The sequence below is a fragment of the Grammomys surdaster genome, unplaced genomic scaffold (assembly GCF_004785775.1).
Source record: "Grammomys surdaster isolate TR1022 unplaced genomic scaffold, NIH_TR_1.0 126113, whole genome shotgun sequence".
Taxonomy (NCBI): Eukaryota; Metazoa; Chordata; class Mammalia; order Rodentia; family Muridae; genus Grammomys; species Grammomys surdaster.
The window spans coordinates 6,414,313-6,441,510 of record NW_021620921.1 but is presented as its reverse complement, the minus strand read 5'-3'; positions in this window follow the sequence as shown (position 1 = coordinate 6,441,510).

Genomic DNA, 27,198 nt, shown 5'->3' with positions numbered 1-27,198 from the left:
TTCTTTTATGAGTTACCTTGGTCATGATTTTTAATCACAATAATAGAAAAGTGACTGAGATACCTTCCTACTAAATAAAATTTTGAAACTGACTTTATCATCTATTATGTTATGAGCACTACCACATTTTGTTTCCTGAATGGGTAACTTTAGCACCTTCAAATTCCTAAGTCAAGAGTCATTAAACAAGATTGCTAAGAATAGGAACCTAAAACAGACTAGTATCCACTCCACTTTGACATCAGTGCTTTAGCAGTTCAGTCATTCCACTAAGAGTCAAAGCAATTAGGATACTATCTCTAGGTCTCCTTTTTTCCCCAGATAGTCATAGGAAATCTTGTCAAATACATTGTTTAAATTCTGATACAGAATTTCCCTGGCCAAACTGTTGTTACTAAGCTTACGATCCCTCTATCAGTGATATTTTTATTTATTTTCCTTGAGTTAGTCTATGTATTTATTGACCTAAGAAATTAAATTAAATTAAATTAAATTAATCACAGCTATAACTAATTGTTGGCCTCACAATTTAAAGAACTGTTGCCAGTCTCTGGGAAGTGTTCCTTCTTTCTACAAGTGCTCAATTGCAGTAAAAAGTGCAGACTTGGAAGCTGTCATGCTAGGATCGTGATCACATGAAAACAACCCAGCTCACATCTTGTCTCTTCCTTGGGTAGCTGTATCCATTTTGACCATGCTACCTGCTGAAGATCTATACTCATTTGATTTATACCAATTTCAAGCACCAGTTGCTTTGATTCATAAGTCATATTTTCACTATCCCATAGTCATTTGGAATTTTCCATATGCCTTTATCAGGAATGTCCATGGGACTTCCCAAATACCTATCTCACCCCAAACTGCAAAAGACATAGTACTTCTTAGTCTAATTTTATGATGTCAACTGACTTTAGATTCACTTCATCATATCACAACACCTCCCACTCTATACATCTCCTATAAGGATCCTTTAAGAATATTCTCTGTCATCTCTCAGCAGTTTGAAGCTTACTTTAGCCTAATACCACTGGCAATAATAAATTTCTCAGTACCTGAAGGGTGGTACCTGACATCTGCTTTGAACTATGCCTTTCTCTAAACTTAACACTAGTCTCAGGCCACTGACTGCCTAATAATTGCTCTCAATGGGATGTCCTATGAGGCTGCCATGCTCCAGTCCATCAGGATCAATATCTGCTCCTCACTCTCACCCCCAACACCAATTTTACTCTGATTCTTGTGTTCATAGAATCACCCCTCTTTCAAGTTATTCCAGTGAGCTTCCACAAATATTCCTGAAATACTTATGTTCTAAGAACTGTTTTAAACATCCATTCCTAAAACTTAAACAGAAAATAACTTACTTCAACAAGTTGTCATAAGAAAAAAAATTAGATCTTGATATATACATAGAAGGAATATTAGAAAAATTTTCTTTCCATGTGTATGCATGCTGTGGTATTCCATAAAGTAAGTCAAGAAAACTCAGTGTGCATATGCATGGCCCTATGCATTTACGCACAGGAAACAGCTGCAAGTATAGATCACTATGTTGTGTTTGAAATAGATGACAAAAAAATCAAAACACTGCGTGATGCATCTTTGGTTATGGGTCATTTTTTTTTGTTTTGTTTCTTTGTTTGGTGTTTCATTTTAAGGGGATATCCAGAAACTACCAGGTTCTGAGAAGCTAAAACTTATGAAAAGTGTGTGTTTTGCTTACAATTGACTTTGCAACTCATCAAGATCACCTGGAAACAAATACATACAGTAGAGAATTTGTTTCTTGTAATGCCTTAACTGCAGTTATCTATGCAAATACTCTCAATTCAGTGGCACAGTGAAAGTTTCCATGCACCTATGGATATTGTGTAGTGCTCATCTCTGGATCAAATGCTCTGGGAATGGAAGATAGGAAAGAAAGGAACTTTATCATTTCCTTTGGGGTCAGCCAACTTATTGTCACACACTCATAAGCTCTACAGTCATTTGCTATAATGTGATACATTTACATATATGTAAAGAATGAAGTAATAAGATATTAAAAGAAGAATAAAATGCAAAGTATAGTGTAAAATGCAGTTCCTTCACTATACATATGCAATTCCTAGTGGGATACAGAATTTTAGTGCATTCTCAATCTTCAGTATGATGAGGTCCAATAAAATGCTTTTAATAGGGAAGAAACTCTGTGAAGGCAAGGTCACCACTGTGAAGGAAGGCAATAGCACATTTCCTTATTCCCATGTCCTTGAAAATGCTTTAACATTTCTAACTGTTAATCTACACATCTATAAATTTTATATTTATAACCTTTCATTGCCATCATGGATTAGATACAAAGCAAAGGTAGAGATGAGCCTGTAGGAAATAGGGAGGGGAAGAAAAGGAAAACGATAATAAAAGAGAGACTGAAAATGTTGATAGAGGCTGGCAAAAGAAGCAAGTGGTGACTTCAGGATAGACTTGAGAACTGTCTCCCCCCACAAATTTATTTTTAACTTATGTGCAGTAACAAAATATATATATAACAATGGGATAATGTGCAATGTTTGATGTATGTGAACACTGTTTAATTATGTACCAGGTTAAACAAGTTTATCTCCCTCAAACTTTGATTACTTCTTTGTAGTCAAGTAAAGTCTTTCAAATGCTTTCTTCTAGCATCTTGAACCATATGGTACCCTGCTGCTATGTGTAGTTGTCATCCTGCTGTGAAACAAGATAGTGCAATCCTTTACACTTACCTAACTGTGGTTTGGTTCTTAGTCAACAACTTTCCCAGACTACCACACTCACTTGCCCTGGCCTCTGATAATCTCTTTTTATGAGATCAACTTTAGTTTTTGTATTTTACATTTGAATGACATAATGTGATCCTTGTCTTTCTTTAACTGCCTTATTTTGCTTAGCATCATGAACTCCACATCAGTGGCTGAATAGTATTCCACATGGTACATGCTACACAATTTCTTGTTCATGCCCTGGTCAATGAACAGTAACATCTTCATTTATTGCCTATTGAAGTACAATTATAATGAGTGTGCAGAAGTCTCCTCAGTACACTTATATAATTTCCTTTCGGTATATACTGAATAGTGGGTTTATTGAGATTATCATGTTTAATTTTTTTGGGTGCCTCCATGATCTATTTTCTATGCTAATTTACATATTCACCAATAGTTAGTATATGGGCTTGACATCCTTATTAGTAGATTTTATTTTGAGTCTTGTCAATAACAGCCATTATTTCTGGGGTAAGATAGAATCTTACTGTTATTTCCACTTGAATTTCTTCTATAACTTCTTTTGGGAAATATTCTTAGATTTATTGCTCCTCTTTCATTGAGCTCTTGCTTATTATATATGTATACACACACACACACACACATACACACACTGGGTATCAATCCCCTTTTTAGATATACAATTTTTAAATGTATTTACAACAAACTTTTGCCTTTTTCTAGAGACTATCACTGAATTCAGCTGATTATTTCCTCAGCTGGGCAGAAACATTTTTATATGATTTTAGCTCAATTTTGAAATTGCTTTTGTTTCTCATGCTTTGGAGGGCTTTGTAAATAAAAGTCATTGCCCATTCTGTAATGGAGTCTGGAGCCAAAGGCCACCTATCTAGAGGTCCTTGTCCTTTCTGATGGTGAAGGAGGAATTGGATGCCTTAAGATAAACTAAGACAACTCATTGAAGGAAACCAAAAGTAAACATTTCTGAAAGTAGTCAGAAAGCATACTTGGAGACAGGCCAAGTTCACCTGTGCCCTCTGGGCTGGGCATTTAAAAGTCACTGGGCCCTCTCATATTATATTCATAGCCTCATCTGTGTGGTCTTTGGGTGAGGGAGAAAGACAAGAGAGGTCATGTATAAGCTGTAAGAGTTGTTATCTCTGGGTATCATTGAGCTGCTATGTGGGAATGTAATCTCTTTTCCCCTGACTTCTTCCCTAAGTGTCAAATTCCTAATATCTCCTCACAGTTCCAGTGTCCTGATGTTTTCTTCTAGTTCCTCTTATTTTCTTCTAGCAGTTCCACAGAATTAGTCTTACATTTAAGCCTTTTGCTCTTGTTGTTGTTTGAGTCAGAGTGTAACTCTGTAGCAAAGCTATCCTGAAAATTACTACATAAACTAGGTTGTTCTTAATTTCTGCAGTACTGACATCACACACTTAGGTTATATTTAAAGCTTTATCCAAGGTGGTGTGATTTTTGTAAGTGGTAAGAACAAGACATTCAAACCTTTCTTTTGCATGTGGTTATTCAATTTTCCTGGATCCTTTTACTGAATGGAGTGACCTTTCATCAAGGCATATTCTCAACACTTGTATGCCTAGGTTTGTCCTTGGACTGTCAATTCTGTTTTTTCGCTCTTTGTCTTTCGTTATGACAGCGTTTTGATGTTTAATCTTTGTAGTAGACTATGAAATCAGGAAGTGTAAAGATTCCTGCTTTGTTCATTTTGCATAAGATGTTTCTGGTACTCAGGGTTTTTAATATTCCCATATAGATTTTAGAAATTCTTTTTCTAGGCCTGTTGAGAACACAATCTGTAGTTGTATAGTAACTGCATGTAACTGTAATATAAATTGTTTTATGTAGTGTGCACATCTTGAGAGTAGTGATTCGTCTACACTATAAACACAGAGTTTTCTAGCTTTTTGCATCCTGTATAATTTTTTCATTAATTTTTTTTTTACTTTGGAGACTATATTACTTCTTTGGTTACAATAATTCTTAGATATTTTAATGTTTTTACCAACTGTAAGGAAGATTATTTTAATCTCTTTTTCAGATAATTATATACTGGCATATGGCAAGGGTACTGTTATGCATGCTGATTTTGTATCCTTCAGTCTTGTTACACTCATTTTTACTTTAATACCTTTTTGCTGAAGCTTTGTGGAATTATATATATTTCTGTCATATGCAAATAGTGACAATCTGAATTATTCGTTCTTAATTTGGATGTTCTTTATTTCGTTCTCTTACTTAATTGCTCTACGTGGGAGTTCCTGGAGCCCTGTTGACTGAAAGCGATCATAATTGGCATCCTTGCTTTATGCCATACCTGAGAGGGAAAACTTTTCATTTCCTATGTTTATAAAAATGTTAGGTATTAGCTTATTATACCATCCCTTTTTTATATAGAAGTATTTATTCTCTTTCTATATCTAAAAATTCATGTTTGCATCACAAAGGAGTTTTAAATTTTCTTTTTCTTTTTAATTATCTTTAGTCTTTGTTTTACAGTCCAGTCCTTATCCCCCTCCTGGTCCATCCTCTGACATTTCCTCATCCCATTACTCCGCTGCCACCCCTTCTCCAAGAGGACATCCCATCCTTCCACACCCTGCCTGGCCTCACTACTGCCTGGGGCGTCAAGTCTCTCAAGGATTAGATGTTTCTTCTCTCACTGAGGCCAGATCAGGCAGTCCTCTGTTATGCATCTGTCCCTGGCCATTTGTATGCTGCCTGGTTGGTGGCTCAGTGTCTGAGAGATCTCAGGGGTCCAAGTAAGTTGAGATTGCTAGTCTTTCTACAGGAAAACCTTGCTCCACAACTTCTTCCAGCCTTTCCCTAATTGAACCACAGGAGTCTCTGTCTTCTGTCCATTGGTTGGGTGTAAGTATCTGTGTCAGTCTTAATCATCTGTTTGTTGGGGCTCTCAGAGAGCAGCCATGCTAGGCTCCTGTTTGTAACCACACCATAGCATCAGTAATAATGTCAGGCCTTGTAGCCTCCCCTTGAGATGGATCCCAATTTGGGCCAGTCACTGGACCTCCTTTCCTTCAGTCTCTTCCCCATTTTTGTCCCTGAAGTTCTTTTAGACAGGATTAATTCTAGCTCAGAGTTTTTGACTGTGCGATGGCAACTCCATCCCTCCACTTGATGTCCTGTATTCTACCAGGGTTGGACTCTACAAGTTACCTCTCCCCACTGTTGGGCATTTCATCTAAGGTCCTTCCATTTGAGTCCTGAGAGTCTCTCACCTCCTAAGACTCTGGTATATTCTAGGGGGTCCCTTCACCTCCCACCTCCCACCTCCCAAGGTTGCCAGTTTCCATTCATTCTGCTGGCCCTCAGGGATTCACTCCTGTTTGCCACTCCCTATACCTGATCATGTTCGCCTTTGCTCCTCCCTGTCCCCTAACACACCCATGTCCTTCCCTCCTTCTGCCCCCAGTGACTGTTTCTTCTCCCTCCCTCCCAAGTGGAATTGAAGCATCCTCACTTAGGCCCTTTGGCTTGTTAACCTTGAGTTCTGAGGTTTGTATCCTGGGTATTCTGTACTTTTTTGGCTAATATACATTTATTAGTGAGTGCATTCTTTCATGTCATTTGGGGTCTGAGTTACTTCACTCAGGATGATATTTTCTAGTTCCATACATTTGCCTGCCAAACTCATAATTTCCTCATTTTTAATAGCTGAATAATATTCCATTGTGTAAATGAACCACTTTTTCTCTATCCATTCTTCTATTATGGAATATCTTGGTTATTTCCAACTTCTGGCTTTCACAAACAAGGCCACTATGAATGTAGTAGAACACATGTTCCTGTGACATGGTGGGGCATCTTTTGGGTATCTGTTTTGGTCTTCAGGTAGATCTATTTCCAATTTTCTGAGGAACCTCCAGATTGATTTCCAGAGTGGTTGTATCAGTTTGCAATCATACCAGCAATGGCAAAAATCTCAAGACCAAGTGGATCAAGAACCTCAATATAAAACTGCATACTCTGAATCGAATAGAAGAGAAAGTGGGAAAAAGCCTTGAATTCATGGGCACAGGGAGGGGAGTATTTCCTAAACAGAACTCCAATGGCCCAGGATTTAAGATCAAGAATTGATAATTGGGACCTCATGAAAATGAAAAGCTTCTGGAAGGCAAAGGATACTGTCAGTAGGAAAAATTGGCAACCTACAAATTAGGAAAACAATCTTTAATAACCTCACATCTGATAGAGAGCTAATATCCAAAATATATAATAACTCAAGAAGCTAACTTCCCAAAAACCAACTCAAGAAACTAACCTCCAAAAAATGAAACAACCAAATAAAAAAAAATGGTATATATAACTAAACAGAGAATTCACAACTGAGGAATCTTGAATGATCAAGAAGAACTTGAAGAAATATTCAAAGTCTTTAGTCATCAGGGAAATACAAATTAAAACGACCCTGAGATTCTACCTTATACCAATTATAATCGCTAAGATCAAAAACTCAGGTGACAGAACATGTTGGTAAGAACATGTTTTGAATATTTTTCTCTTTTTTTTATTGAACATTTTCTTTATTTACATTTCAAATCTTAGCTCCATTCCTGGTTCCCTCCCACTGGAAATCCCCTATCCCATCCCCATTTTCCATGCTTCTATGAGGGTGTTCCCCTACACACCCACGCACTCTCTTCTCCCTACCCTCAAATTCCCCCACACTAGGGCATCCAGCTTTCACAGGACAAAGTGCCACATCTCCCATTGATGCCCTACGAGGTAATCCTCTGCTATATATGTGGCTGGAATAATGGATTGGGTCCCTCCATGTGTACTCCTTTGTTGGTGGTTTAGTCCCTGAGAGCTCTGGGGGATCTGGTTGGTTGATATTGTTGTTCTTCCTATGGGGTTGCAAACCCATTCAGCTCCTTCAGTCCTTTCTCTAACCCCTCCACTGAGGACTGAAGCATCCACACTTTGGTCTTCCTTCTTCTTGTGCTTCATATGGCCTGAGAATTGAATCTTGAGTATTCCAAACTTTTGGGCTAATATCCACTTATCAGTGAGTGCGTACCATATGTGTCCTTTTGTGATACAGTTACCTCACTCAGGATGATATTTTCAAGTTCCATCTACTTGCCCGTAAATTTCATGAAGGCATTGTTTTTAATAGCTGAGTAGTATTCCATTGTGTAAATGTACCACATTTTCTGTATCCATTCCTCTGTTGAAGGGCATTTGGGTTTTTTCCATCTTTTGGTCATGATAAATAAGGCTGCTATGAACATAGTGGAGCATGTGTCCTTGCTATATGTAGGAGCATCTTTTGAGTGGTATAGCTAGGTTCTCACGTAGTACTATGTCCAATTTTCTGAAGAACCACCAGACTGATTTCCAGAGTGGTTGTACACGTAGCAGCTTGCGACCCCATCAACAATGGAGGCATGTTCCTCTTTCCCCACATCCTCTCCAGCATCTGCTGTCACCTGAGTTTTTGATCTTAGACATTATGACTGGTGTGAGGTGGAATCTCAGGGTTGTTTTGATTTGCATTTCCCTGATGACTAAGAATGTTGAACATTTCTTTAGGTGCTTCTCAACCATTTGATATTCCTCAGTTGGCTGTGTAGTTGAGGTCAATGAAGTGGTCTTTGATAGCAACAATCTCCACTTTGCCAAGTGCAGCACAGAAGGCAGCCCCGGTAACTAGGTGCCCAATATGGCCAAATCTATTCACACCTACTTTCACTATTTTGTCTATGGGACAAGGCTGGCATTGCACAAGAAGATGATGTTCTCTGGAACAGGGAGGAGCAGAGGGGCTGTTTATTCTTTAAACATCTTTTTCATTTCTAAGATGAGTTAGAACCCTGGAGCAATAGAAACTTTCAGGAATCTATGAGGATGGTCCTAGCTAAGAACCCTAGCAATGGAGGATATGAAGTCTGAACCAACCATCTCTCAGGCAAGACTCCCAATGGAGGGATTGGGATACCAACCCAGCCACAAAAATCTTAGATTAACAATTTTTCCTGCCTACAAAATGTGCAGGGGTAAAAGATGGAGCAAAATTTGAGTGAAGGCCAACCAATGACTGGTCCAGCTTGAGACCCACATGAAATTGGAGGGAGGCTACCTGTGACATTATTAGTAACATTTTTTATACTTGCAGACAGAAAGAGCCTAGCATAACTGTCGGCAGCCATGCTTTTAGCTAGCAACTGATGGAAACTGATGCAAAGATCCACAGCCAGTCATTACATGGCACCTTGAAATCCTGTGGAATATAGGGAAGGATTAATAGACTCTTACTGCAACTTGATATACCAAGGCTCAAGGCCTCCCTTTTTCTGAAGAGAAGGGAAAAATGGACAGATGATGTGGAGGAAGGGAGGTGAGAGGAGGGTTCTGAGAGGAGAGGAGAGGAGAGAGGACAAACTATAGTTGGAACATAAAGTAAATAAATTAACTAACAATAAAACAACTCAAACTTCAGGCAATTCATAGGTAGAATAAAGATCCCATTTGGTCCAGATGAATGAGAAAATAAGTTTATGGAGTCTTTTATAAAAGCATGGGTAAAAGTTTACTGCAGAGGCATGAATAACTCAGGAAGCTACATCACCAGCATGTGTATTTTAGCATGTGTAGTGTCACACCAAAGCTGCAACACTGACACCAAACCCAAGACATAGGCAAAGGCACAGTGCAGAAGGGTCCATGACTATCCCAGACTGCCCACAGAGCCAGACCAGAGCCCAGAGAAGCAGAGGGCTGTTACAATGAACATTTATCTTATTGTGAACAGAACAAATTCAGATACAAAAGCCCAGATGCTATGATGAAATATAAAGAATAAATGTCTTCTAGAAATTATACACACATATATTTATTATTCATATATATATGTATATATACATATATATATATATGAATGTATATAATATAATATTTATGTCTTTACTATCTTTCCTTAATTCATTCAATAGATATTGGCTACAAATGAATTTGTTCCAAGTCAGTGCTATGACTTATAGGCAAAAATGCAAGATAAAAATGCATGATCAATAGAGGTTAGAATATATGAGGAAGATACATTTTACTCAAAAGCTGAAGTAAACTTCTAAAACAGTGTCTGTTGCCAGTCCTCCCTAAAGAGGCACTTTAATCACTGCATTCTGTTATGAGGGCATAAGGGGATTTGTTAAGATGAAAAAAGGCAGAGAAAGTTCCCTGAGTAACAGTTGTATGAAACAAAAATAGTCTTTCCTAAGAGTTACTCCAAAATATAAAGTGTAAGGAGTGCTTCCAAACTTAGTATACAGGGCAAAGGTTATCTGATACAAAATAACACAGATATACAAAAAAGATAATCATAGGTTAACTTCACTGGTTGACATAGATTTTAAAAAGTAAAGAAAATACTTACAAATCAAATCTAGAACAATATAAAAAGAATTGTTCACTGGGAGCAAAGGTATAGGAATTTTCAACATATAGAGATTGTAAAATATGACATATCACATTAACAGAGTAAAGCACAAAAACACTGCCATTTAATTGATTCAGAAAAAGCATTTGATGAATAGCATTTCATGATGAAAATGTCAGATGAATTAGCTACAGAAGAACACCTCTTACGCTGTGCTTTCAAGATGTGAAACAAAGTCAGGATGGTCACTTTTACTTGTTTAGTTTGGTTTAGTACTGAAAGTTATAAATAAAAGTAATTTGACAAGCAAAAGACATGATGAGCAGCCAAAGAGAAAGAATGCTGCTTTGTAAACCACATGATCTTATGTATAGAAACATCAAATTTTATGACAAACAAGCAAGCAACTATAATAAGATATGTTAGAATGAGGTATACCCCTGTGGCACAAGCATATCTGGCATGGAAATGACTGTTGATTCCAGAGTTTAAAAAATGATAAGGATTCAAAATTGTAAAAACCTGCTAGAAATATTAATGTTATATTTAGGATATAAAATGAACAAAAATAAGTAATGCACTTATCGGTCAATAGTGAGCTATCTGGAATAAAATCAAGAAAACTACCTCATTTACAAAGTTATTTTTAAAGCCTATGAATCAGTGAGATGGAGGAGGTAAACATTGCACTAATGAAAATAAAACATTGATGAAATAAGAAATTGGAAAGATATGTAAAACTTGGGAGATATCTGTATTCATTGCATTTGTATCAGGAAAGAAATGCTGTTAAAATATTCTTATATTCAGTGCAAGCTATATGCACAATACAGTTGCTGTTAACTATTTCTTTGAACTTAAATATTCTCTCCTGCAGGAAAGAGGAGTAGTCATTACACTCAGGAAGCTAAGAAAACTTTAAAGGCTCTGGAAACTCGTGAAACTTAAGAGGCTCTAAAAAATCTCAGACATACAAGCTTCACAATTCCCCTACTCAGTTTTATAAATGAAGTAACAGTTGCTGAGGAGAGAAGGCTTCCCTAGTAGAGTTATCTATAAGTTCTACTCAGAGGTCCAAGGATACAGTTCTCCAGTCATCTCATGCCAGGGGTGGGCCTTTTGGTGATAGATTCCTTTTAGCTACCCATGTTCTTGGTTTCACCAACCTAGACTTGAATAGAACCAAGTCTTTGTTTTTCCTTGGATCCCTATGTAAAGTAAATTGTTTCTCAGGTGTCACCTACCTAGACCCCTGAGAAAAGTGACAAAAATAACAACTATGAAAATATCAATGACATTATTCACAAAATGAAACAAAAGATCTTGATATCTGGGTAATACCACAATAAGCCAAATAGTCAAGACAACTTCATCAAAAATGATAAAAAGCAAGAAATGTTATACTACTGGACCTAGAAATACACACATTATTTCTAGTATTTCACAGTAGCCAAAGTAAATGGATATTAGTATAAAAACAAACACATATGAACCAGTTAAACAAAATAATGTCCAAGAGCTAAACACATGGAATTACAGTCAACTGATTTTTGAGAGTCAAGGATAATTGAGTGTTTTAGGAGAAATTAGAGACTTAATGGTAGAAGAATGAAATAGAAAAGCAAAATGGATTAAAAATAAAAATTTAAATCACATTCATGAAACTTCTAGAAGAAATATCGCGATTTGCTTTGTATCATTGTCTGGATAGGATTTATTTATTCTTATTTCACTTATTTATTTATTTATTTATTTATTTATTTATTTTTACATAAGATCTCAAAAACACAGACAATAAAAGAGAAAAGGCAAACTGGATTACATTACTCTAAAACCCTTCTGTTCAGCAAAGGAACAATCAAATCCAAATTAATCTACCAAGTAAGTGAAAATATTTTCACATTGTACATCGGATAAGGGGTTATTATGAAGAACTCATAAGGGACTCAGCCAATAAACAGCCTGGTTAAGAAATTGACCAACCTAAAGAAACATTTCTTAAAAGAAGACATTCAGATTGACAACTGGCATACTGTATATGTGTGATATTGTGTGCATTTGGGGATGGAGTATACTAACTCCTTTGGGTGTGCATGTGAAGGCCAGATTTCAATGTCAGATACTTTTCTCTAATGCATGCCACCTTATATTCTGAAATATATTTTGGTTTCTCAATGATCATGGACATTGCTGGCTAAAATGGCTGGCCAGTGAGCTCCTGAGATTATGATGGCTCTGCCTCCAAGTACTGGGGTTACAGATAGTATATCACCCCTTAAAGATGCATATGATTGCTAGAAATCCAAAATTGAGTTCTCATGCTTGTTCACTGTACTGACTGGTTTTGTGTGTCAACTTGAACAAGCTGGTGTTATCACAGAGAAAGGAACTTCAGTTGAGGAAATGCCTCCATGAGATCCAGCTGTAAGGCATTTTCTCAATTAGTGATCATGTTGGGAGAGCCTACTGTGGGTAGTGCCATCCCTAGGCTGGTAGTCTTGGGTTCTATAAGAAATCAAGCTGAGCAAGCTAGAGGAAGCAAGCCAGGAAGTAACATCCCTTCATGGCCTCTGTATCAGCTCCTGCTCCCTGACCTGCTTGAGTTCCAGTCCTGACTTCTTTTGGTGATAAACAGCAATGTGTAAATCTAAACTGAACAAACCCTTTCCTCCCCAACTTCCTTCTTGGTCATGATGCTTTGTGCAGGAATAGAAACTCTGACTAAGACATCTATCAAGAACTTTACGAACAGAACCATCTCTCCAAAAGTTATATTCTTATAATGTTCATCATTGCTAAGCACTAGAGAAAGGTACAATGAGATATCACCTTGCCACACTAATAATGGATGTTAAAAAAATTATATATATCTATCTATATATAAAATGCCAAAATATATATATGAAATGCCAAAGAAGTAGAGAACTAGGAACATGGAAAATGTTGCTTGGAAGGGAAAGTAGTATAAATTACAGATAATAGTGTGGAAGGTCTTCAGGGAAAACAAGGAACTACCATATGATGCAACAATCCAGCTACTAAGTGTATGTCCAAAGGATGTGACACTAGCGTGCCATAGCTGCCTGGCTTCCACATTATAGCAGCAACATTCATAGTGGCCAAGCTGTGGAAACTATCCAAGTGTTCATTCTCTAAAGCAAAGAAGGGTAGATAACATAAACTTACTCTGTGTGTGTGTGTGTGTGTGTGTGTGTGTGTGTGTATGAACTTACACATCACACCAACAGAATGATGACACACATAGTACAATAGTATTCAATCACAAAAAGAGAAACAGATTCTGTCATTAGTAGCAACGTGAATGAATCTGGAGAGCATTATGCTATGTCAAGTGAAGCACTATAGACTCAGTAACACATGGTCTCATACATGCGTATTTTTAAAAAAAAGATCTGAAACAAGAGGAACACAGAATAATGGTTATGAGAGCCTGGGAAGGTTTCTAAGACAGGAAGGAGGAAAGGGAGAAGAGATTAGTCAATGGATACGAAGTTGTTTAGATAAGAGGAACAAGTTCTTGTGTTCCTTTGCACAATGAGATGACTATAACTAAGCATGTGCTTGAGGATTTAAAATAGCTACAAGAGAGGACTTGAATGTTCTCACCATAAGACAAGTTAAATATTTCAAGTGATGGATATGACAACTACCTCTGAGATGTTCACAAAGATATTAAATTACTAGCTAGGCGAACATAATAGGAAGAAGCTAGCGGAAGTCTTTGTTGGAAATAGAAATGCATGAGATTGTTCCTGTATGTGGATTCTTTCTGATGCTACAAGTAAGCTGGAGAGAAAGTGTCTGTGGTAGGAGAGAGTGCAGGCTTGATAGCCTTTTGTTTACCTGGCAGAGTTTTGTTTTGGCTGACTAGGAAAAATGGGTGTTTGTTTTTCCTCCTAAACCAAATATCTTCTACACTAAACATCACTCAACAGTGTCTCACACAATATCAAGTGTAGCAGCATTTGCTGTCTCATGACCAGTATTCAGCTTCCTCTGGTCTGTTAATGAGAGAGCTCATTCTCTTTGTCTTGTACTTTTCGAAATATAAGCAGAGTGTCATTGACGGTAAACATCAAAGTTATTTCCTGCTTTTCAGCTGTACGATGACAATGTGACAGCCTGTTCTGTTTTACCAGGAATCTCAAATAAGTATTTGAAACTGACATCACCACTATAAAAAGAAATTGTGGGACTTCTAAGATCCATTACAGACTACACGACAGTTGAAACAAACTCTAAAATACTTTTTAAAAACTTATGATTTTTTAAAACAATATTGTATTAAATTGTAAATAGTAAATAATAGATTTCAAGTATCCGGTTCTTAGTCCATAAAATCAATTCATCTATCAAAGATTATCCTAGAACTCGACATACACAGACACACATACACACACACACACACACACACACAATTCCTAAAATAAAATTTCTTTGTTTACAATATACAAGTATTAAAGTCTCAGAATTTCTGACACAGCAGTGAATGATTTAGGAAGGATGCAATTATTCATTAATAATTAACTAAGTATAAAGTCCTAAAAAACTTGGCCATGCTACATAAATAATGAGATGCTTAAATTTCCAAATAATTTCCCTTTATCTACATCTTAAACAAAATAGAATAACTGGATAGCAAACAGTAAAGTAAAACTTGAAACATCCTAACTGGAATTTTAAGATAGAAGCCAAAATTTTTTAAGTACCAATAAAAAGAACACAAGGTTGGAACAATGACACCTCAGAACATATTTCTATTGATTAAAGAGTTCAAATGATTAAATAAATTGTCTGTAAAATCATTTAAGTCTAAGAAATATCCATACTTTTAAGACATAGGGTAAGTCAAGCATACATATGGTATCTTTAGTCAGCATGAGGCAGTGGAAATTATAGTGTTCATGAGGAAGATAGAAGCCATACTCCCTCATACACTTACAGGACACTAATGACATCACATGTGGCAGTAGCTATGCAGTATCTGCAGGGAACAGCAAATGAGTGTTTCACTAATGGGACTTTACTGTCGCAAGAGTATAGAGACCCCTTGGACTCTACTTTGGCAAGGCCCCTTCCCACTTAGCAAGGACCTGTGGGACATTTGGTGGTCTCTGTGCTTATTAACTAGCTCTCCTGTGCTACAGGCTTTCCTTGCATTTGCTAAACTGTCTACACTCATACCAATACTTAGTTTCACTTTGTTGGTCACAGGCAGGGTCAGGACCCTGCAGGTTGAAAACCCCATGGATGATTCTGTTTTCCTCAATGTTTTTTTGAGTTGGAAAAACCCTCTTCTCTCTGCCTCTATTGATCCTACAAATGTGACCATTAATCCTGGGTATTTTGGGACATGTAATCATGTTCCTAGAGAAGCAGCGTCAGTCATACTGACAAAGCCTGTGGGAACTGTGGAGCACAGTAGGTTCTGTTATGCAAGCATAGCTATTCTGAGGGAGCTATGTCTGATCAACTGATACCTAAAATAAGGAAGCTATATCTGATCAACAGATACTCAGAATGGGGAAACTATGTCTGATCAACAAAGACTTAAAAATAGTTCTTGGAAAGATGGTATCAGAAATTGATAGGTGCATTATCAGGTACAATGATACAATGGTATAATGAGCATGTCTCAGCAATTAAAATATTATGACAGAGGGGTGCTATTTGATGACTGGATTTATACCCACAAATGTTTAATTCTGTCTCTCACCCTGCATTACTATGGGACTGATTTTGCTACCAAGTGGGTATGTGCTCATGTCTACAGGACATCCCTGGCTGGATATTTATTTTTGCCTTGCTGAATTTGGGCTTCGTTGTGCAAAATAAGTTTGGGGGAGTGATTGAATAACTGGGAAGGGGAAGGAGGTAGGGAAACTATTGGGGGCTTTTTATACTAATGGATCTTTTATAGTGCTGATGTTACAATTTCTTTTAATAAAATAATCAATGATGTCAGGCAAGCAAAATTGTGCCTGTATAAACACTCAAGCTATTCAGAGCCGCTTGCTTGAAAGTCAATCAGTGGTCACTGTCTTCATTTTGCACCCTATGGCCCTTCCCATCTCAGGACCTGAATACTGCATCTGGAGCTGGTCTCTAGCAAATATGAGAATCATTGGGGGAAAAGTAGAGTCAGTGAAACTCACAAACTATAAGAAGATAAGTGAAGAAGAACTTGAGACAAAGGTTAGGATATGTACCTTAGAGCCTGGAGAGGAGGGAGGTTGGTTTGGAAAAGCATGGAATGAAGGCCTCATGGAAACAGTGATGGCTAATACAAGTGAAACAGCTATAAACACAGATGAGCAAGTATCTCTGTGATATGGTTAAGCATGTTTTGGTTATATGCCCCACAGCTGATTCTTGAGTTAGAACTATTCCTAGTTTCCTGAGAAACTATCAAATTGATTTCCAAAGTGGTTGTACAAGTTTGAACTCCCACCAGCAATGGAGGAGTGTTCCCCTTGCTCCATATCTTCGACACCATGTGCTGTCACTTGAACTTTTGATCTTGGCCATTCTGAAAGAAATTTCAGAGTTGTTTTGATTTGCATTTCTCTGCTAACTAAGGATGCTGAATGTTTCTTGAAGTGCTCCTCTACAAATTGGGATTCTTCTGTTGAGAATTCTCTCTTTAGATCTGTAGCCCATTTTTTAATTCAGCTATTTTGTTTGTTGATGTTCTTTATATATTTTCTTTATATATAAAATGATGTTCTTTATATATTTTCTAGTTTCTTGAGTTCTTTATATATTTGGGATGTCAGCTCTCTGTTGAATGTGATGTTGGAGAAGATCCATTCCCAATCTGTAGGCTGTTTGAACATTTGTCTGTTTTAACAGTGACTTTGCCTTTCAGTTTCATGAGGTCTTATTTATTAACTTTACCTGAGCTGATAATTGAGGGTCTAGTCAACCAATGACTAGGCCAGCTTGAGACCCATACAATGAGAGAGAGCCCACCCCTGACAATATTAATGGTATTCTACTATACTTACAGATAGAAGCCTAGCATAACTGTCATCTGAAAGGCTTTACCAATTGGGTAGAAACATATGCAGAGACACACAGTCAAACATTTGACAAAGCTTGGGTAATCTTGTGGAAAAGAGAAAAAATATGTGAAGGATAGAGAGAGGTCAAAAACATCACATGAAAATATACAGAATCAATTAACCTGGACTCATAGGGGCACAAAGAGACTGAACCACCAACCAGAAAACATGCATGGGATGAATTAACCCATTCCAGATTGTGCAGCTCAGTCTTCTTATGAGACTTCTACCAGTAGGAGCATGGCCTGTATCTGACTCTGTTGCCTGCCTTTGTATCTCTTTGCCCTAAGTGAGTTGCCTTGCCTAGCCATAACAGTATAAGTTGCACCTAGTTCTGGGGCAATATGATAAGCCAAGACATGTTGAGAGGTGGGGTGGAGGTAGGTAGAATGAGACTGGTAGGTACTGGGAGGAGGAAGTGGAAGAAGAGGAAGAAAGGGAAGATGAGATCTTTCTTTTTAAACTCAAAAAAAAAAAATAAATGGAAAAAGGAAAAGAAACAGTGATGGAATCTAAGACCCCTGAATGCACCAGCTCTGAAAAATGTCAGCCAGGAAATAACATTTCTAGCACATTGCAGTAATTACTCCTACAAGACAAGGCCATACCTATGTACAATGTTTTGTAATGAAAATTTGGGGAAGCAAGTGATAATCTATTGATTTAAACTTGTCAGTGGTTCTAGATGAGAGGAGTGGGACTATTTGGAGGGCAGAAGCCTTGGCATAACATTTGTTGCTTCTCAAACATTGAGTTAACACTTCAGAAAGTTAAGAGTGGTCATGATTGGTTAATGTTTTTGTTATTGTTTGTTATTTTGTTGTGTGAGATAGAGTTTCACACTGGTCAGCCTGTTGTCAAACTCACCAAATAGCTCAGGCTGGTTTTGAACTCATGATTCTCCTGCCTCCACTGCTCACTTGGATAGATTATGAACTCATGACACAATTGCCTACATCCAGACTGAACTAAGATTTCAATATACATTTTTAAAATGTTAAAGGATAGCTTGATAATTGATTCCTGTTTCTCTTTTCCAAGATTCTCCAAAACCTGTAATGAAATTCATATACTATGTATTGACCATGTAAGCTGAAAAAGAACAGCATTTAAAAGAAAAGGTTGGAAAGATCATCCTGCTCTGACGATGTTGGAGACCTAGTCATAAAACAAAAGCAAAATAGGTGGAATCCCAGCTGTACTCAAGCAGAAATTTTTGACTCAACTCATAGCAGATAGGCTCTCTATAAATCAGAAGAGACTTAACTCTTAATGCAAAATGAGTGTCAAATGAGTGTCTTATTGAAGGTAAGAAAATAAGAAAAGTCTTGACAATATTATATATTAACATATGAAAACATGTAAATAAAGATATATACAATATATTATATATTTTCATTGTTATCTGACCAATTTTAATATTTTTCTTTATAGGCAAAAAATACATCTTGGTAATTAAAGATCAAACTATTTACACATAAACACAACAGAGGAAACTATCATGTACCCTAGGACAGGGCTAGGCCACAGTTAGTTCCTGGCTGTTGGAAACATCAAGGTTTATACTCCCAGGATCCTCAGAACATTCTGTCCTGTAGGAAAAGCCAGTCTCAGTCATAGACACTTACTCATGTGCCTAAAAATATTACAAATCTCTGTTCAGAAGCATAAAGAAATTCTTTCTTAGGCAAAGTAAAGAGGATACAGGGTACTGTTGGTGATGGAAAATTTAGATATTCAGAAGTTGTTTCTGTGTATGAACTCAAAGATATGTTAGTAGCTGTTGGGAAAGTGGCTACAAAAAAACAGTTCTAACTGGAGAAGTTGACAGGCCCGGAAGACAAGCCTGCAGCCACTGGGAATCAGTCTTCTTAACTATACTGCATGTTTTTTGCAGCCTGAGTGTTTGAGATCTGGGTGAGGAAACTATCAGTCTTTTATTTTGACCATTCTTTGAAATTATTAAAAATGGAAATCTTCGAGTTATTAACACTCCTTGATATTTGAAATTCAAGTGAAAAAAATACTGAAAATAAAAATGTCTTTTGTCTAGACGGCAATCATATCTATTTAATTGGAATTTTTCTTCTCATTTCTTGAGCTTAACTGTGACACTTAGAAAAAGCTGTGCACAATAACATAAACTTTTTTATTTTTTAAAACTAATTTCATCTTCTGTAGATCAAGATGCAGTAATAAATCACACAATTATTATGGGTTTTGATATATTTCAGAAAATCAAGAAAAATGTATAGCTTTCAGAATATATTTAATTTGATTTTTCTACTGTTTAAAAACAATATCCTCAGTCTTTTGATAATGTTAAATTGAGCATATAAAGATAAATATAAATGAGCAACTTTCAATTATGCAAATATTGATAAATGCAAAATGTGACTATCAAATTACAAATATTATTTTCTGATAAAAAGCAGTAATATCAACTTCATTCAAGATTTACACCTCCTACTTTGCATACATAAAACAAGCACTCCACTACTTGTAAAAAACTTTCCATAAAATTAGTTTTATCCTGCTTTCATATTTCAATGTTTATGCTCTGTACAGTTCTCAGGGGGTTGTTGCTTCTGCTAACAGACAGAAATTCCCCAATTCTGGGTTGTGTTTCCTTGTTATTTAATCTATTAAAACAAATCTTGGTGATGAGATGCACCTGAATGCTAGAATATAACTTTGGGATTAATCCCTAGTGACAAAAATATGAAACTAAAAAACAGTTTCTTTTCTCAAAGTTTAACCAAATATGTTTGTATCATAAGAGTACTTAATATCACCATGTATTCTCACTCAGTGACACACACAAAGTAGAAAACACGATTTCCTGATATCCAGCCGTCACTTTGCTCTAACAGACAAATATTTCAGACTAAATTTTAGGGGTGCCCAAGCTGCAACTGTCACATGAGGCAGATTCCACAAAAAAGAAACTGGCATTTGAAGAAAAGATATATCACTTATATTGCTAATAGTCACAATGAAAATCATAAGTAATGGTCAAATATTAACATTTTATCAGCAGTTTCCATGGTTATATTTAGCTCAGTTTGTAACAGAAAACCATGCAAAACTATTGTGCTTTTGGAAGTTAGTAGGTATGATGGTTTGTATACCCTTGGCTAAGGGAGTGGCACTATTAGAAAGTGTGGCCCTGTTGGAGTAGGTGTGTCACTGTGGGCGTGGGAGACCCTCACCCTAGCTGCCTGGAAGTCAGTCTTCCACTTGCATCCTTCAGATGAAGATATAGAACTCTCAGCTCCTCCTGCACCACGTCTGGATACTTCCATGTTCGTGCCTTGATGATACTGGACTGAACCACTGAATCTGTAAGCCAACCCCAATTAAAATGGTGTCCTTACAAGACTTGCCTTGGTCATGGTGTCTGTTTATAGCTGTAAAACCCTAAGAGCAGAATTTCCAAGTATTTTTGTGGTTTGATTTGAATAGAGTTGGGATAGTTTAGGAAATCCAACTAATCAGTTAAGAAGGCAACTTGATTGGGGTCTATGTCCCACCCACCACAAAGAGGTCATTACACATCAGAGGTCTCTGAGGATGAGAGGAACATGATGCTAAAATGTTCTCAGAAAGCTCATGTAAAAAAGGCTTGATTTCCAGTTGCTCAGGCTTAATTGACAGCATTGGAACCTCTAATTTCATCAATGTTTTAATGTTTTACTGAGTCTTAATTTGATGATATTGCATCAGAGATTTAGGAAGTAAAGAACTCAAGGACTTATCTTGTCCCAGAACCTCCATTTCTGTCTGCTTTCCATTTACCTGGAAGTGAGCAGTTCTCACTGTCACATACTCCCTGCCATGGTGCTCATCCCAATTGAACAATGGGACCATGAACTAACTCTGAAACTGAATCGAAATAAACTGTTCCTTCTTCAAACAGGTTTAAGCATTTGAAACCCGGACAGAAGGTCAAATTCTGAATGCTAGACACCTATAGGCACTATTACTGCTCATATCATGTTACCTCTTGACTTTCAACAATTGGAATTTGAGAGCAGCTCATACCTATTCGTTCCCCTCAGTACTGCTTTCAGAAAATGAAAGAGGAGTTTTTTACTTATGTGGCAGGATCATATTTAGTCAAATCTAGTCAGAATGCTATTTCCATATAGGAAAGATCACACATTGTCTAGTTCAGTCATACTGTGCATGAAAACGAGATACATAAAGCTTAAAGGAAGAGTCAACAGCTCCCGTGTCTGGAAATTGATAGAAACTTCTTTTGAGAGAAATTGTTTCAGGTATGAAAATCAAGGCTTGCCCTCTCACAAGGCTCAGAAGCCTATCAGACAGGTCTCCAGGATGTTTCTATACTGGGTACCATTTCCATGATCATTTAGTATTTGAAGGATCCTATATAAGAAGAGATGATATTTTTAAAAGAGATTCAGTAAATAAGGCCCTACAGAATTTTGAATTAATGACAAGTACATAAGAACTAAAATAAACTTGACCAACAGAATATCTGATCTGAGATACAATTTCCTGCTTTCAGGGACTGGGTTTATCCCTTAAAGAGAGTGAAATATAGTCATAGAGAACTTCTTTGTCTGATTATCTGTTAGACCTGTTTGGTTGGTGTCAGAAATTAGATTGCAATCCAGTGGCCACATTTCCTTACTCCAGTTTAGACTGGGGCAATGGCATGTTTTAGAAGAAAATAAGTTGTCTTTTTTTTTTCTGAGAGTGTTCAGGTCAAACTTATCCCTAGCTTCAGGATGCAGCCTAAGGATATATGATGAGACGTGGGCCAGGCTTTCCATCTCAGGAAGCCATGTTTTCTTATGTTCCGTTCCGTCTCATAGTTAAGCAAAACAGTGGTACAGGGAAGGGTTGGGCATATTCATCTTCAAAACTGGAGGATCAAAAAGGCTCCGTGTCTCAGGATGAATTGAAGGAGTATATCTGAAAAAGTTGGGAACCCATCTAAAGACACAAGGGATTTTTAGTATTTTCTCTTTATTTTCTTAGTTTAGAACATTTCCCAAACCTTTAGGGTCAAAGGTGCACAATAACATACACTTGAGATATATATATGTGTGTGTGTGTGTGTGTGTGTGTGTACATATACATATATATACATATATACAAGGTGTGTGTAATATATAGGTATATATATATATACATCATAATATATAATATAAACTATTCTATAACATATATTACATATTAATATATTAATTAATAATATAATTAATATATAATGCATATGATTGTATATGTATTGTGTATAAAAATACATAACATATGTAAATACAAATATTACATATATATGTAATTATAATACACACACATATATATATGTGTGTGTGTGTGTGTGTGTATGTGTGTGTGTGTGTGTGTGTATACATACACATACTTGTTCATTTCAAATTCATGTTCTACTATTTGGTACTGTATGTGACTCTACTCAATCTCTTCTATCCTATAAAAATGGCTCCTTTAAGGAAATGTCCCCATGTAAATTGCTGTAACCTCTAGTCATTGTTTCTATGTATATCTCTTTTATTCAACTGTTTTTCTATCTCTTGCCCTAAACTTGGACGAAGTGGAAATTTTTTGTTTCTTTGGAGACTCAGTTTTGTAATATCATGTTTTTCTGGAAGCTGTCTTATTGTGAGAGGGTGTTTTGCTGAGGCAGATACTTGAGTAGATGTGTGATGTGATGCTCTTTCATTGGTTTGCCTTGCAATACTGCTTTGTGGGTCTTCACCAACAAGCTCTTGCATTGGTATACCTTGCAACGCATTGCTAGCCTTTGCTGATCTTTTCATGTCAAGAGTTTATGGAGAGAAATACAGTTTGTGGTAGTTTGGCTGCTTCTTGCTGCTTTCACAAACTTGTGCTGATTTGGCAGAGTCTCACAGTTTCTTCTAGACTTAGCCACTGATACTGATTCTTGTCTGGGGTTTGCTGATTGGACTGGACTGCCACTACTGATTCATGTTTGATGTTTTGGACTGGACTGCTGATATCCTGATATCAAATTTTGGTATCACCTCAAAGAACTACTTCTAAACAGGTCCACATCCTCCTGTCCTATTAACCATCTTCTGCTACCTCTGGTCAGTAACTAGAAGCGAGGCTGAAGAGTTTTAAAACCCCAATTAAAATAGGTTTCGAAAAATATGAGCCTATACCTTGGGGTAATCAACTCTTGAGGCTTACATGCCTGATCTCAGTTAGTATGAACCTGAAGCTGGATCCAGCTCTCGAGGAGAAGCCAGTAAGCATTATGGTGGCAAGATTCTAGTCAAGAGTGAGTCTGCACTCAGTGATATGGAGAGAAGATTACCTACTGATGGGAGGAAAAATATCTGGGAGGTAGGTATGGTAGATTTTGTCCCTCAGACACAAATGAGTTTCTTGACAGATGTGAGAGCAGCATCTTAGGGCAGGATCGTTGATGCAGTGAATATGACTTTAATGAGCAGGAACAAATCTTCTAAGTATGAAGTAGGCTCCTTCAAGTACTGGCCTGAGAGCTAGACTCTGGCCAAGATGGAGAGCAACTCAATTAATGGCTGTGCCCAAGGGTTTATATAGACCCATGTAAACTCTGATTACTTAGGCATATGTAAACAGGGTTATGATTAATTATCAATCAGCAGAGAACCTGCCAAACCCAAGCCAAGTCTAGACCACAGCCTCTATTTCATTCACTCTCTGCCCACCCTTGTATCATCAAAAGCAGGAGAAAGGAAAGCAGGAAAGATGTGGTAGGATCCCCTCACAAGTTACACTGTTATTCTCAAACACTAGCTCTAATCAGAGAAAACGGCTCCTTCTGCTCCTATTAACTCTTACCATGGAAAATTCTAGCAGTTCTGCAGTACAGCTTTTATCAACAATGTCAACCTATCTAAATGTATTTCAATTTGTTGCTTTTAAGTTTTCAACTTATTTAACTGATATGTAACATATGAGATAGACAATGAACCGAACTATGTTTCAGCAGCAATTCTCCTTAGCAAAAATGATGAAATGTGGCAATGTTCAAAATTAAAGAAGTATAAAATTGTTCCAACAAACAATATTGTAAATGTTTAAATAAGTTTTATCTCTAACACAATGAAGAAATAACCTCAGAACTCCTTGACCTTGAATGTAAATGGTCATTAATTAATATGCGTCATATAGAGTCATCAAAAATTAGTTTTTCAGATTTATTTTTTTACTGAGGTTAACTCAAAAGCAATTTTAGTACCACATAAATTAAAAATATTCTACAGAATAAGTATATTATGATAATAGCATGTCTGCAGAAAGCAATAGCTTGTGTTAATAGTGAAAATGTTTTTACATCATGGCAAATATTCAGAACTTAATGTATCTCCAAATTTAATTATGTTCATAATCTTTACCTGAACATGATCAACAAATTAAAATTAAACATTGAATGTCATGAAATAGAACTCATCAATTATGAAAATATTTTACTTCTATAGAAATTAGTTTCAAAATTATTTGGCCCATCAATTAGGTACATTACTTAATGTAGGAAACTGGGTTTGCCTCAGTATTTAAGAAAAAGACAGTTTTCTTAAGACTTCTTATAATGTTTTATGCAGCAAAAAAAAATTCCTGATTTCAAATACAAATAACTTGTAGAGTGGTGAACCTACAGTTTGATATCAGTTATGCTACCTGGAAAGCATAACAATATCAGTTGATACCATTATGCTACTTGGTGCATTTCCATATCAGTTCCATACCTTTAGCTTTCCCATTTGTCTGTCCTATACTGAATACTGTCCTTAAAACTGTCTACTGGCTATCCCCATTGTTCCTGGTTATACAGCAGAACTTAATGGTAAAACTTTATTGTTTTTACACATATATCAAAACAGCACACTTGGGCTACAGGACACGGAGAAACCAAGCTGGTACTAACTGGAAGCTTCCTCCCTACTAGCTAGCATTCATAGTACCAGAGAGTGCTACCCAGCATACTAGAGAAAAAGAGTCTTTTGTAGCTGTGAATCCTTAAGAGTCACAATACTGACTGAACTGGCAAGAAATAGTAGCACAAAGGTTAGGGGATAACCAACTACTCTCTTATTATATTTAAGACTTGTTCCCCCTAAATAAAGTCATTCTTTCTATGAAAACCTGAGTAAGATCCCATGGGTAGGAAGATGATAAGCCTTAAGTGAGAACGTAGAACTATGGTGCTCAATGGAAATGGACACAGTATCAGTCTAAATTCTAAGTGCTTATCTTTACCCCCACTTATTAGTGTTCCTGCCCTGCATCATCATAGAATCTTCTTTTTGTAGTAGACATCAGTTACTGCAGAGGCTCTCAATAGGTCAAAGTGCTGAAAGAACATGATACAAAGTGCTGAACTCTAAATGTGGGCCCTGTATCACATACCCTCCCCCCCATCACAGGAAACTTTGCAGAAAGTAGAAAGTTTGTAGAACCTGTGATTAAAGAAGTTTACTGTGAAATAGTCTCTTCTGAACATGCTGGAGCCAATGCACTCATGAATTCACAGTAGCTGTTGCTGTCTATGCAAGATAGGCACAAATCAAGTCAACTAGAAATTCAGCATTGTTGAGGAGGGGTACCCAAGGCTTCATCCTAGCTGAGGAAGTATGGACAGTTTATAACTACTTGGAGAGGGAGAGTCACTTTTCTTCTGGGGTATGGCTCCAATTGGTCAATCATGTTCTACTGGATGACTCTATACTCATCAGCATATAAAAGACACTAATTAGACTCAGTAGATTTTATTTTTTAAAAGACATGAAGGTGGGTCAATAATATAGTGCATCTGGGAGTCTGAATGGCTTGGGAAGGGGAATAGGGAATAAATACAAAGTACTTTGTTTTCACATTGTTTCCTGTATGAAATTATCAAAGAATAAATCAAATATATGGTAAAACAGTATGCTGACCATATGGGCGTAGACATGATATATGTCTGTGTGTGTGTTTATAAACTTAATCTTCCCAATAATTATAATCAATAACCATATCTTTTCTAAAATATTTTAGTGATGAATCCTAGTTATTTTCAGATTCTGTCAACAGAATCCTTGCTATATCATGTAAATAAGTGCCTATATTTTTCTTTCATGTATCCTTTTCATCCTTGTTAATGAATTCCTCAAAAATCGTGCAAAGTTTTCCTTTAATATGAATTTTAAAACCTGAAACTTCTCAGTGAGAAGAAAACTTAAAAAATAAAAACAGACTTCATGTTAAGTCTGGAAATCTAATAGAAACAAAATAGTTGAAATTCATTTCCTATAGCAAAAGGCCCCCAAATTAGTGAAAGTACTGTGACATTTAATGGGTTATTGTAATGCATGATAAAGTACCTAAATTGTAATTTGCAATCAAAACAGTTGGTGGCACCTTTGAAGCAATTTTTTGTTTATGACAGTGTCTAAGCTGCCTGTAAATCATTGGACAATTACATTGCTGTACTGCCTGTTTGAATTTACACTGCTTTAGGCAAAATCTCAGAATGCTCAGGTGATTCACTTTCAACATAACAATTATTTATTATGATTTTAAAATGAAAAAGAAAGTTTGTAGCTGTGTTACAGACAATGGTTCTTACCATCTAGATATTTTTATAAGCCTTGCCCTGATAAAAATCAACTATTTTTAACAAAATAAGTAAAATAGCAGTTACTATACAAACACTGGGTCAGGCTCAGGAGACAAAACAAAACTGTTTGGGGCTGGGCAAGGATGCTACTCACTGCTCCTTAAATCTTCCAATACTCTTAGATCCAATTAGTCTGCTCCACGGCTAAAAGAAAATTTTTCCAAGAGGAAGTTTTTCACTTGTCAATTTTCTTTCTTTCTTTCTCTCTTTCTCTTTCTTTCTTTCTTTCTTTCTTTCTTTCTTTCTTTCTTTCTTTCTTTCTTTCTTTCTTTCTCTCTCTCT